The sequence below is a fragment of the Limulus polyphemus genome, unplaced genomic scaffold (assembly GCF_000517525.1).
Source record: "Limulus polyphemus unplaced genomic scaffold, Limulus_polyphemus-2.1.2 Scaffold852, whole genome shotgun sequence".
Taxonomy (NCBI): domain Eukaryota; kingdom Metazoa; phylum Arthropoda; class Merostomata; order Xiphosura; family Limulidae; genus Limulus; species Limulus polyphemus.
The window spans coordinates 111,731-124,591 of record NW_013666462.1 but is presented as its reverse complement, the minus strand read 5'-3'; the positions used below and the strand labels follow the sequence as shown (position 1 = coordinate 124,591).

Below are 12,861 nucleotides of genomic sequence, written 5' to 3'. Positions count from 1 at the left end.
CTAGTTCATACTATACAAGTGACATTTGTTAATATGCGTATGGAATATTGATTCTAGTTCATGCTGTAGAAGTGACATTTGTTAATATGTGTATGGAATATTGATTCTATTTCATGCTGTAGAAGTGACATTTGTTAATATACGTATGGGATATTGATTCTAATTCATACTATAGAAGTGACATTTGTTAATATACGTATGGGATATTGATTCTAATTCATACTATAGAAGTGACATTTGTTAATATACGTATGGGATATTGATTCTAGTTCATACTATAGAAGTGACATTTGTTAATATACGTATGGGGGTATTGATTCTAGTTCATGCTGTAGATTACTACTACTACATATGTTAAATGTTGTGTTGTAAATACATGGTAATGTGCCAATTTCTTGTTGAGTTTAGTGGGCTGAGTCCCACTTTATGTAGTTGTCATTACTAGATTTATAGAAGATTTTCATTTTAAAATCGTCTGAGTTTCTTTATTCATGTAATTCAAAATCTGGTTTTAAATCTCTTCTTCACGAATGAATTTGATGTTAGAGTGAACGTTGTTTACGCGTTGTAGAAATAACTATTGATGGATATTGTCTTCAAATCCACAAAATACATCGTCAACGTATCTACACCAGTGTGTGGGAGGGTGTAGAACTGTGTTAATGGCCTGACATTCTATTTTCTTGATAAACAATTTACATAATCCAGGTGAAGGAGGGATGGGCTACCCATGCTCGCGCAATATTTCACTAATAGATGACAGTTACTTGATGGTGGCCACATGAGTGGTCAAAACGCAATAATAAGATATAAAAAAATAAATAAACAATCTACTCAAAAGCTGTTTCTCTGGACTTTTATTTAACGATTGTGGAGAACATCTTAAGAGTCTGAAGTTTGAATGTTTTATTCAATAAACACTATTTCGAGAAATCATAATACGTTTGGTAGCTATCATTCATAAGGCAATTAAAAGTGTCTTCGGCAGATTTAAAAAACAATAGCAGTATAACGTCAGCACTTCACTTACAACGACTTTTTCTATAATCAAACTTGCTGCATAACCTGCTTCGAGGCTAGAACCGAATTATTAATCAAAATGTGAATGAAAGGCTTCCCATTCCTTTTACTTCTCAGATGAAATGCCGAATTCCTGAGCTCTTCCCTCACTGAAAGGCATTCACCACGGCATTAAATCAACTCGTTGGCGGCTGTCTCTCAGCCAACGAAGGTAATTTGAATAGTGGATATATGTATTTGCAGTTTAAGTTGACGTTCAACAAACTGATCTAGTAGATTCACTAGATGGACCGAATGAGACTTTGATTTTGTGATAGATTTTAAGACTCAAGAAACTCAACTCTAAATGGGTTAAAATTGTCCTATTATAGCCGAAACGAACATGCTTCTTATGGTATAAACCATATAATTGCCGAAGTGAAAATATTTCTTCTAATTTAAACCTGTAATAGCCAAAACAAAAACGTTTCTTTCATTATAAACAATGTAATAACTAAGATGAACACATTTCTTACAGTATAAGTCATGTAATAACTAACATGAACACATTTCTTACAGTATAAGTCATGTAATAACTAACATGAAATATTTTTTACAATATAAGTCATGTAATAACTAACATGAAATATTTCTTACAGTATAAGCCACGTAATAACTAACATGAAATATTTCGTACAGTATAAGTCATGTACTAAGATGAAATATTTCTTACAATATAAGCCATACAATAATTAACATGAAAATATTTCTTACAGTATAAGCCAAGTAATAACTAACATGAAAATGTTTCTTACAGTATAAGCCATACAATAACTAACATGAAAATATTTCTTACAGTATAAGCCATACCATAACTAACATGAAAATATTTCTTACAGTATAAGCCATACCATAACTAACATGAAAATATCTCTTACAGTACAAACCTGTAACAATTGGTAAAAATGATTTAATTTTCTTTCAAAAGTAATTAACAATGTCAGTAAGTATGAGTAACAAAAGTAAACGTTTTTCATGTCTATTATTTTGAAAGTGCTTGTGATACTGTTTTTACGCGTTTATCAAGTGTTAATTAGATTTTGTAAGGTGACTTGAACATGCGCTAAATCATGTTTGTAAGTTTGTAAGTTCAGCTTAACTATTTTCAATTCAGTTATCGATTTTTTTAAAAATCTTCCATCGATTTCATAATTACCAATCTTGACTTTTCCCTGAGCATGAAACGTATGGTCGTGTTTACTAGATACAAGCTTCAACTCTGGTATATAATATTCTTTCAGAATTTTTGAACATTTATTACACGTGCCGCAAACAAAAGAGACTCATCGTATGAGTTTCGCACGAATAACAATGAGAACGATACATGATGAAACTCGAACCTCGTTTCTCATATGTCAAACAACACGCTTAATCTTGGGGACTTTGCGTGATTCCTCCATCCACGTAACCCTAATCCTTATGGAGGCAGAAATATATCAGTATTCTGTTTCTATTTCTGATAGTCTCTCTCTATTTAGCTTTGGTCTGCCTATCCTCTTGTCACATTGTATTTTAATAATTGTACAGTGACACTTATCCGACTTTCTCTCCTTAGTTGTGACACTTTAAATTGCTTCATTTCCAGAACGGAAAGTTTTAAGTGTAAAACATTTCAATACTTGTAATGTATTATATATATGTGTGTGTGTGTGTACAGAGCTTGGAGCTAGCTAGCGGCAGTCTTCCACTAAAATGAAACTCCTTTAAATACAATGAATAATTAATGAGACAAGAAACATGTGACGTTAATCTAGAAATTATCGATTGTTCAGCCAAGTGACGGAAAGATGTTTAAAATATTATAAAGATAGGCTTACTATAATGTAGCAAGTTAATTAATCTCTGAGTAAAATGTCTACTCACGGTGAGAGACGTACGTAAATGCATTCTATGATTTAATATATATAGACTTACTATTAGTGTAGCAAGTTAATTAATCTCTGAGTAAAATGTCTACTCACGGTGAGAGACGTACATAAATGCATTCTATAATTTAATATATATAGACTTACTATTAGTGTAGCAAGTTAATTAATCTCTGAGTAAAATGTCTGCACACGGTGAGAGACGTACATAATTACATTCTATAATTTAATATATATATATGTGTGTGTGTGTAGATAATTTAAAGCTATATCTTAATTGATGTTTTGTTATCTAGTTTAGGGAGAGAGAGGTTTTATTGCAAACAGTAAAGAAAATATCGTGACTACTAATGTGATTTGGAAATGCATCATAGAACCCCACCACCCAAAAAAAAGTAATTAACATGATTTCTAATCCTACTTGGAAAATCATCAAAGAAACTCAAAAAGAAATTAACATGATTGCTAATTTTATGTGGAAAACCCTTATAGAAACCAATAAAAAAATTAATATGATTTCTAATCTTACCTGGAAAAGCATCATAAGAACCTATAAAAAATTAACATGGTTCCTAATATTACTTGGAAAAGCATCATAAGAACCTATAAAAAATTAACATGATTTCTAATCTTACCTGGAAAAGCATCATAAAAACCTATAAAAAATTAACATGGTTCCTAATATTACTTGGAAAAGCATCATAAGAACCTATAAAAAATTAACATGGTTTCTAATCTTATCTGGAAAATTATAAAAGCAACCAATACATAAAAATATTACGCAAATTAAAAGATATAAACAGAAGTGCTGTTTCTAATTTTTGAAAGCAATAAAATTTAAAAATATTATCTTTCGCTGTACAACTGGATATGGTTTTAGTTCGTACAAACTTGGAAGTTTATCATACAGTAATACCTTTTAAGAACATTCGCAAAATATAAAAATTCGAGAACATGTTTTGTGAACGTAAGCTTAGCAGTAAGCTTGCTAACTTATAACGCTGAAATTCTGTGCTTACCTTTCTTTTAGTAATGTCCGTCCGCCGGTGGGACATACAACGCTAAAATCAGGGGTTCGATTCCCCCTCGATGGATACAGTAGCTAGCCCAATGTGACTTTGCTATAAAAAAACATACATACCCTTTTAGCACAACATACACAACCTGTTGTGCAGCTATTTGCTTAACAAAAACAAACAAACGTGAATGATAATTGATTAAATCTTGGAACACGTGTAGTTCCGTAGTCAGTTACGTGTAAATTTGAAGTGAATGATATTCTCATTACAAACACGTTCTACGGATGTTACGTATGTTATATTAAATCGATATTAGAGCCTCACTACGTTATTCCAGTCCATGTTACCTTGTCAAGTCATGCTCTATCTGACAGTCCTGCATGTTGACTGTAGTCTAGCAGAGCACTTTCCATCGCAGAAGGCTCTGTCGTAAGTTATCATGTCCAAAACGCACCACTAATCCCTGCTAGATTTCCATAATTTATCTTATGTTAGAGAACAATGATTTCTGAGTTCGTTTTTCAACAGTTTGATCGCAAGGAAATCCAGAGGCGCTGCTTAATTGGTATAATTGGTAATTACCCGAAAGGCCTCGTCGACACCGAATATAGTTATTATAGTGTGGTTGACATATTATTATATACTGTTCTTTACTTGCACTTTACTTATCCAACAACGTTTATACTTTGTAAGTAGAACTGCTGTATCCGTAATGTTTTTATTCTGTTATTAGAATTGTTTTATCCAGCAATGCTTTTATTCTGTTATTAGAACTGTTGGATCAAGCAACGTTCTTATTCTATCATTAGAACTGTTGGATCAAGCAACGTTTTTATGCTGTTGTTAGAACTGTTGGATCAAGCAACGTTTTTATTTTATTATTAGAACTATTGGATCAAGCAACGTTTTTATTTTGTTTTTAGAAATGTTCTATCAAGCAACTTTTTTATTTTTCTTTATAACTGTTGTATCTAATTACGTTTTTATTTCATTATTAGAACTGTTGGATCAAGCAACACCGTCTTTTTGTTACTAGAATTGTTGCATTAAGCAACGTTTATGTTTTGTTACTACAACTGTTGCATCAAGCAACTTTCTTTGTTTAGTTACTAGAACTGTTGTATCAAGCCACTTTCTTTGTTTTATTACCAGAACTATTGTGTCACGCAACGTTTTTATTTCATAATTAGAACTGTTTGATCAAGCAAAGCCTTCATTTTGTTACTAGAATTGTTGGATCAAGCAACGTTTTTATTTTGTTATTAGAACCGTTGGATCTAGGAACGTTTTTATTCTGTTATTAGAACTGTTGTAACCGTAATGTTTTTATTCTATTATTAGAACTGTTGGATCAAGCAACGTTTTTATTTTGTTATTAGAACTGCTGTAACCGTAATGTTTTTATTCTATTATTAGTAACTGTTGTATCCAGCTAACGTTTTTATTCTGTTGTTAGAACTGTGGGATCAAACAACGTTTTTATTTTGTTATTATAACTGTTGGATCCAGCAACGTTTTTATTCTGTTATTAGAACTGTTGGATCCAGCAACGTTTTTATTCTGTTGTTAGAACTGTTGGATCAAGCAACGTTTTTATTTTATTATTAGAACTATTGGATCAAGCAACGTTTTTATTTTGTTTTTAGAAATGTTCTATCAAGCAACTTTTTTATTTTTCTTTATGACTGTTGTATCCAATAACGTTTTTTCATTATTAGAACTGTTGAATGAAGCAACATAGCCTTTTTGTTACTAGAATTGTTGCATCAAGCAACGTTTTTGTTTTGCTACGAGAACTATTACATGAATCAAGTTTATTTGTTTTGCTAGTATAACTATTGTATCAATCACCGTTTTTGTTTCATTATTAGAACTGTTGGATCAAGCAACGTTTTTATTTTATTATTATTAGAAATTTTGCATCCAGCAACGTTTATATTTTACTACCAGAACTGTTGTATTCGTAATGTTTTTATTCCGTTATTAGAGCTGTTGGATTAAGCAACGCCTTCATTTCGTTACTAGAATTCTTGCATCAAGCAAATTTTTTGTTTTGTTATAAGAACTGTTGCATCAAGAATATTTCTTTGGTTTATTATTAGAACTGTTGGATCAAGCAACGTGTATATTTTGTTACCAGAACTGTTGTATCCGTAATGTTTTTATCCTATTATGAGAGCTGTTGGATCAAGGAACGTTTTTATTTTGTTGTTAGAACTGATGTATCCAGCAACGTTTTTATTTTGTTATTAGAACTGGTGTATCAAGCAACGTTTTTATTTTGTTATTAGAGTTGTTGTATCCAGCAACGTTTGTATTTTATTATTAGAACTGTTGGATCAAGCAACGTTTTTATTTTTTATTAGAACTGTTGTATCCAGCAACGTTTTTATTTTGTTATTAGAACTGGTGTATCAAGCAACGTTTTTATTTTGTTATTAGAATTGTTGTATCCATTAACGTTTGTATTTTATTATTAGAACTGTTGGATCAAGGAACGTTTTTAGTTTGCTATTAGAACTGTTGTATCCAGCAACGTTTTTATTTTGTTATTATAATTGGTGTATCAAGCAACTTTTTTATTTTGTTATTAGAACTGTTGTATCCATTAACGTTTGTATTCTATTATTGGAACTGTTGGATCAAGCAACTTTTTATTCTGTTATTAGAACTGTTGGATCAAAGAACGTTTTTATTCTGTTATTAGAACTGTTGTATCCAGTAACGTTTTTATTTTATTAGTAGAACTGTTGCATCTAGCAACGTTTATATTTTGTTACCAGAACTGTTGTATCCGTAATGTTTTTATTCTGTTATTAGAACTGTTGGATCCAGCAATGTTTTTATTTTGTTATTAGAGCTGTTGTGTCAAGCAATGTTTTTATTTTGTTTTTATAACTGTTTTATCAAGCAACGTTTAAATTTCATTATTATAACTGTTGTATCAAGCAACGACTTAATTTTGTTACTAGAATCGTTGCGCTAAGCAACTTTCTTTGTTTTGTTACTAGAACTGTTGTATGAAGCAACTTTCTTTGTTTTGTTACTAGAACTGTTATTTCAAGGAACGTTTATACATCCTCAATCCTGAACGGATAGTTTTTATTTTGGGAGTGATGACACTTTTCTAAGTCGGTTTTTAATAAGTCGATAACTTACGATGAATTTTCTATATTTAATAAAATGATATCTTAAGATAGGTTAGATATAAAAACGCATTTAACGTAAGAATAAATAAAAGAAAAGATCAACGCAATCTGGAATATTACAACTTCCCGTTGCTAAGATATGGTAACACTGGTCACAGCGAATTAAAACTGAGTGTGTTTTGTAAGTATTAAAACTCATAATGTAGGATTAAGTATCTCTTGTCATGCCTTTGTTCAAAGTACTTTATTCCAGCTTTATTAACTAAACTTCACAATCAAAGTTAAATTTCATATAAAGTATAAGGTTTGTATTTTCTTTCTTAATTAATATACTTATAAACAGCATCTAATCCAGCTTTAAGTATCGAATTCTCGACAAAAAAAAGCTCTTATCAACATACATTCTGGTGTGAAATCGTATTTTTATTTAATAAAAAATAATAATTAAAGATTCTAAAAGATCGAAACCAGAATACCAGAGTCATATAATTTCCGACGTGTTCTTTGCTTGAGCTTGGAGGATTATTTTTCAGTTATCTGTTGTTTGTTGACGAATCCCTGATTGGCTATGTAGCATTCGAGTTGAAACTTCTAGCTATATTTCGTATTTGCAGAACGCAAATTTAATGAACTCGACACGCGTATCGTTACGGAAAATTAAAAACAGATGATTTAGAGGGTCGTTATTTTACTCTTCTTGATATTAAAGTTACAATTCAAAACTTAATCGCTTTAAAGCTTTCTCCGTTACATTCAAGATGTTAATGTTGTTTATCCTATATATATCCTAGAAACGTGCTTTAAGTCCAAAAGGGTACGTACTCCAAGTTCTTCAAGGAACGTGCTTTAAGTAGAATGGAAAATACTGACACGTTTATTGCATTTTAGGAGTTAACAACTCATTTTTTAACAAGAATATGGATAGTGTTATAATGAAACTGGTCTCCAACTGTTATAGCACTGGGTCTGGATTCCTGTAGTCTTTTGGACATCAAAGGGAAAATAATTGAAACATTTTCAAACTGAGAAGTGCTACACTTACAGAATGAAAAACAGATTACTAAGAAAGAAAGCTCCCCAAGAATTATTTTAAGGGTGGCGTCAGGATTCTGAACTGACAGCTGTCGAAATTTTGATTCTTTGTTTTTGTTAAATATTGCGCAGTGTTATAGGAGGTTTATCTATGCTAGTCGGCCCTAATGTTAAAAGTTATAAACTAGAGAGAAGGCAGCTAGTCAACATTACCCACTTTTGTCAGAACAAATAGACAGATTTGACCATCACTCTTATAACGCACCCACGGCTCCAAAATGAAGAGCACCATTTGTTTCAACGGCAACGGGACGCGAACCTCAGATTCACTCTTGGCTGTAGCTGTTGAGATTTATTAAACCACACAACAGTTGACCTTAAAAAGGATGCAGTTAGTCGTCATTAAATCATGTACGTGAGACTCTTTTAAAATATCCTATAAAACCCAATACTTGAGTGTCAAAGTTTGTTTCAAAAGAGAATAATGAAATTCATCATAAAAGGTCTATTTATATGTGTTAAGTTGATAGTTAAATATCAGTCCTTTGGAAACTGCTAAACAAGACAAGTATATTAAACATTGTTCGATTAACCAAGAAAAAGATGGCATATATTATGTATCTATGTGTGTGTGTGTGTGTGTGCGTGTATACAAAGTTTTCCTGCCACTATATTTATAAATTAGCAGGCCTGTGTGAGTCTTTATACAGAGTATCAACGGAGTTATATCTGAGGATAACACTTGTATTAAGAACTTAATTTAATTTAAAAAGTAGTGCAATACGGTACTTGAGTGCAAGATTCAGAACAAAGAATAAACTGAGCATAACACTGTTAGTGTATTGAAGAACCTAATTTGACTTCATAAACAGTGTTATACAACACCTGAGTGATTTAGAACAAAATGAGCTAATATCTGAGGATAACACTGTTAGTTTATTAAAGAACCTAAGTGAGAGGGAAGTACGTAGAGGGAGTTAGAACTACCGTTAATTAAAACAATAGATTACAGAGGGAAGCACGTAAAGGGAGTGAGAGCTACCGTTAATTAAAACAAGAGATTACAGAGGGAAGCACGTAAAGGGAGTGAGAGCTACCGTTAATTAAAACAAGAGATTACAGAGGGAAGAACATAGAGGGAGTGAGTTACCGTTAATTAAAACAAGAGATTACAGAGGGAAGCACGTAGAGGGAGTGAGAGCTACCGTTAATTAAAACAAGAGATTACAGAAGGAAGTACGTAGAGGGAGTGAGAGCTACCGTTAATTAAAACAAGAGATTGCAGAGGGAAGAACGTAGAGGGAATGAGCTACCGTTAATTAAAACAAGAGATTACAGAGGAAAGAACGTAGAGGGAGTGAGTTACCGTTAATTAAAACAAGAGATTACAGAGGGAAGTACGTAGAGGGAGTGAGAGCTACCGTTAATTAAAACAAGAGATTGCAGAGGGAATGAGCTACCGTTAATTAAAACAAGATACTACAGAGGGAAGCACGTAGAGGGAGTGAGAGCTACCGTTAGTTAAAACAAGAGATTACAGAAAGAAGTTAGTAACACCTTGAAAAATGGAAAAGGTAGTTTGGAATTTTAATTTTCGTAGAAGACAGATTTAGAAAACAAATCACGAAGAATTCACAGTAAACATTGAAGTCCCTCTGGCTTTTACTTTCTGGTAGCCGGTTTATTTCGTTCTCCCAGCAGTGATCTCTAGTGAGGAAATAACTAAATTAAGTTCAAATTATTTGACTGAAATATATATATATATATATACACGTGAGTATTAGATGATGGAGAATTTGTTTGTTTTAACGCGAAGATCCACAATGAGTTATTTGTGCTGTTTGTCGCGGCGATCGAACTTCGAATTTTAAGCAGTAGGGTTTTCAAGTTTACTGCTAACCTACCAGGAGAGTAAACAATAGAGAGAATACAAGACTAACAGATGGAAGACTAAACGCTCGAGGGAATATCAGATAAGTTACCGGCGGATTGAAGGGAATATACGAAAAGAAACCAGGGGACAAAACGCCGGAGACAATACATGACAAGGAACTGGATGAATTAACACTGGAGACAATGTATGAAAAGGGATTAGAGGACTAAACCTTAGCAGGAATACACGACAAGGAATCTTGAATGATTAAATACTGGAGAAAATACACAGCGAGGAACCGAGAAACAAAACTGGAGGGCATACACGACAAGAAAGCGGGAGATTAGATGGTAGAGAAAATACACAACAATAAATCGGGTGAATAAACACTGCAGATGATACCCGAGAAAGAACTGGGAAGTTGAGGGTGGGGCGGGATTAAAGGCTGGAAAAAATGCAAGAAAAAGAACGGAAGGACTAACCTTTGGAGAGAGTACACGGCAAGCAAAATAGACTAAAAACCTCAGGACATTACACACGGTATATTAATCACATTGAATTATTTGGTGTTTTTGGAACATAGCTCCAGAATAAAGTGTATTAGATACAGGAGTGTGAATGTGGTTTGAATGGTAATATTTGTAGTCTGATATAGATTATATGGGAAGAGACGTGAGTGTTAGACAACTACTGACTCGTATGGTAAACCAAACAGTATTCTCTGTTGTAGATTGGGTTTCAGTATCGTTTTGGGAAGAGTTACCAAACGTTCATGATCTAAGATTCGTTGCTTGAACCGTAAAGGAGCAATTATTAATTTCCTTTTGTAGATTCTTTGTAAATGAGAACTTACTGAGATCAGAGCTTACAAAGGTTTAGCTGAGTTTGCAAAACTATGGGCAATTAATTCGATGTAATTAGAAAATACGGTTTCTAGATGAGTTATCATCAAATATTATAAATACAAATTTCACAAGTTTTATCATTTTATTAAAGACAGTTGATAGGCTTCAGGTGTTTTTATTTTTACTAAATGAGTGGATTACACCGTAACTTTCATTAAGTGAATAAAATATTTCCGCCCTCCACCACCAGGGTATATAAACATGGCACTATTGTATGTATAGGTAATCATGCTCAGGTTTCCTTGGCTTGAAATTAGCATGATGAAATTATGTTTCGACATAAGTCTAAACGTATTTCAAACTTGAAGTTTTATTATATTTAATATTAACAGGGGATTATTGCTTTCAATTTTTATAATAAAAAGATTGGGAGATTTTTCATAATCCCAGTGCACTAAAAACATACAAGTAGAGAAACGTGGCTGCACTCTACAGCTTTAAGAACTTATCTACATTGTACAAGTAGAGAAACGTGACTACACTCTACAACTTCAAGAAGTTGTCTACATCGTATAAGTAGAGACACGTGGCTACACTCTACAATTACAGAAATGTGTCTACATTGTACAAGTAGAGAAACGTGGTTACACTCTAAAAGTAGAGAAACGCGGCTACATTCTACAAGTAGAGAAAAATGGCTACACTCTTACACTCTACAAGTAGAGAAACGTAGCTACATTCTACAAGTAGAAAAACATGGCTACATTCTACAAGTAGAGAAACATGGCTACACTCTACAAGTAGAGAAACGTAGCTACACTCTACAGCTTCAAGAACTTATCTACATTGTACAAGTAGAGAAACGTGGCTACACTCTACAGCTTCAAGAAGTTGTCTACATTGTACAAGTAGAGACACGTGGCTACACTCTACAATTACAGAAATGTGTCTACATTCTACAAGTAGAGAAACATGGCTACACTCTACAAGTAGAGAAACGTAGCTACACTCTACAGCTTCAAGAACTTATCTACATTGAACAAGTAGAGACACGTGGCTACACTCTACAATTACAGAAATGTGTCTACATTGTACAAGTAGAGAAACGTGGTTACACTCTAAAAGTAGAGAAACACGCTACATTCTACAAGTAGAGAAACATGGCCACACTCTACAAGTAGAGAAACGTAGCTACATTCTACAAGTACAGAAAACGTGGCTACATTCTACAAGTACAGAAAAGTGGCTACATTCTACAAGTAGAGAAACGTGGCTACACTCTACAAGTAGAGAAACGTAGCTACATTCTGCAAGTAGAGAAACGTGGCTACACTGTACCAGTACAGAAACGTGGTTACAGTCTAAAAGTAGAGAAACGTGGCTACACTTAAGGATTATTATTAGCCTTTATTAAACTGAGAACGAAAAGTTAACTTCTATTGAGTAAGAAATAAATATCCTCCTTACCTTTATAAATCAGGACTTGTTTTAAATAGCTTCAACTCATGCTCTTGCTACTTGTTAAACGAAACAAAATGATGTTGGAGAAACGGAAACCTTTACCTCTGAAGTTAGATATTCTAATTCAAGCCTTCACTAAAAGCTAAGGAGGCTGATGGATGACAAATTTTATAAGAGATTGACACCAAACTGCCAGTAAGCTGCTAGACGAGTTAGACAAGAGTTAGGAGACAGCAGGGGTTATGGAGTGGAGCATGTTCTGAAAATGAGGTGCGACACGCTGCTGCTGTGTTTATATCTTCACCCGACTCCCAGCTCCGGCGTGATCGATCCTTCAATACTGTTGCATCATCCCCACACAGAGGAAGAAACGGACGTAATTTTTGGAAGCTTTTTCTGGTGTACTTTACAGAAAATGAACCGCGAATGTATTTCAGGAACTCTGTAAACAAGATTTCGATATATAATTATTGGAGTCTTATCTTTGTATTCTATAAATAATTACTTAACAGATTGTCTTTTGTATTCCATATATAACTACTGGAAGGTTTATCTTGT

The 12,861-nt window shown here is 33.1% G+C and overlaps 1 long non-coding RNA gene across 1 annotated transcript in view; it reads right to left on the bottom strand.

Annotated features, from left to right (window-relative positions):
• Positions 1-12,550, bottom strand: part of LOC111086110 — a 43,556-nt gene extending 31,006 nt beyond the window's left edge. The window contains exons 1-2 of the long non-coding RNA XR_002610866.1: positions 12,310-12,550; positions 3,944-4,045 (exon numbers count right to left, since the gene is read on the bottom strand). This is a non-coding gene — a long non-coding RNA (uncharacterized LOC111086110). The remainder of the gene's footprint in view (positions 1-3,943; positions 4,046-12,309) is intronic.
• Between the last annotated feature and the right edge of the window lie 311 nt (positions 12,551-12,861).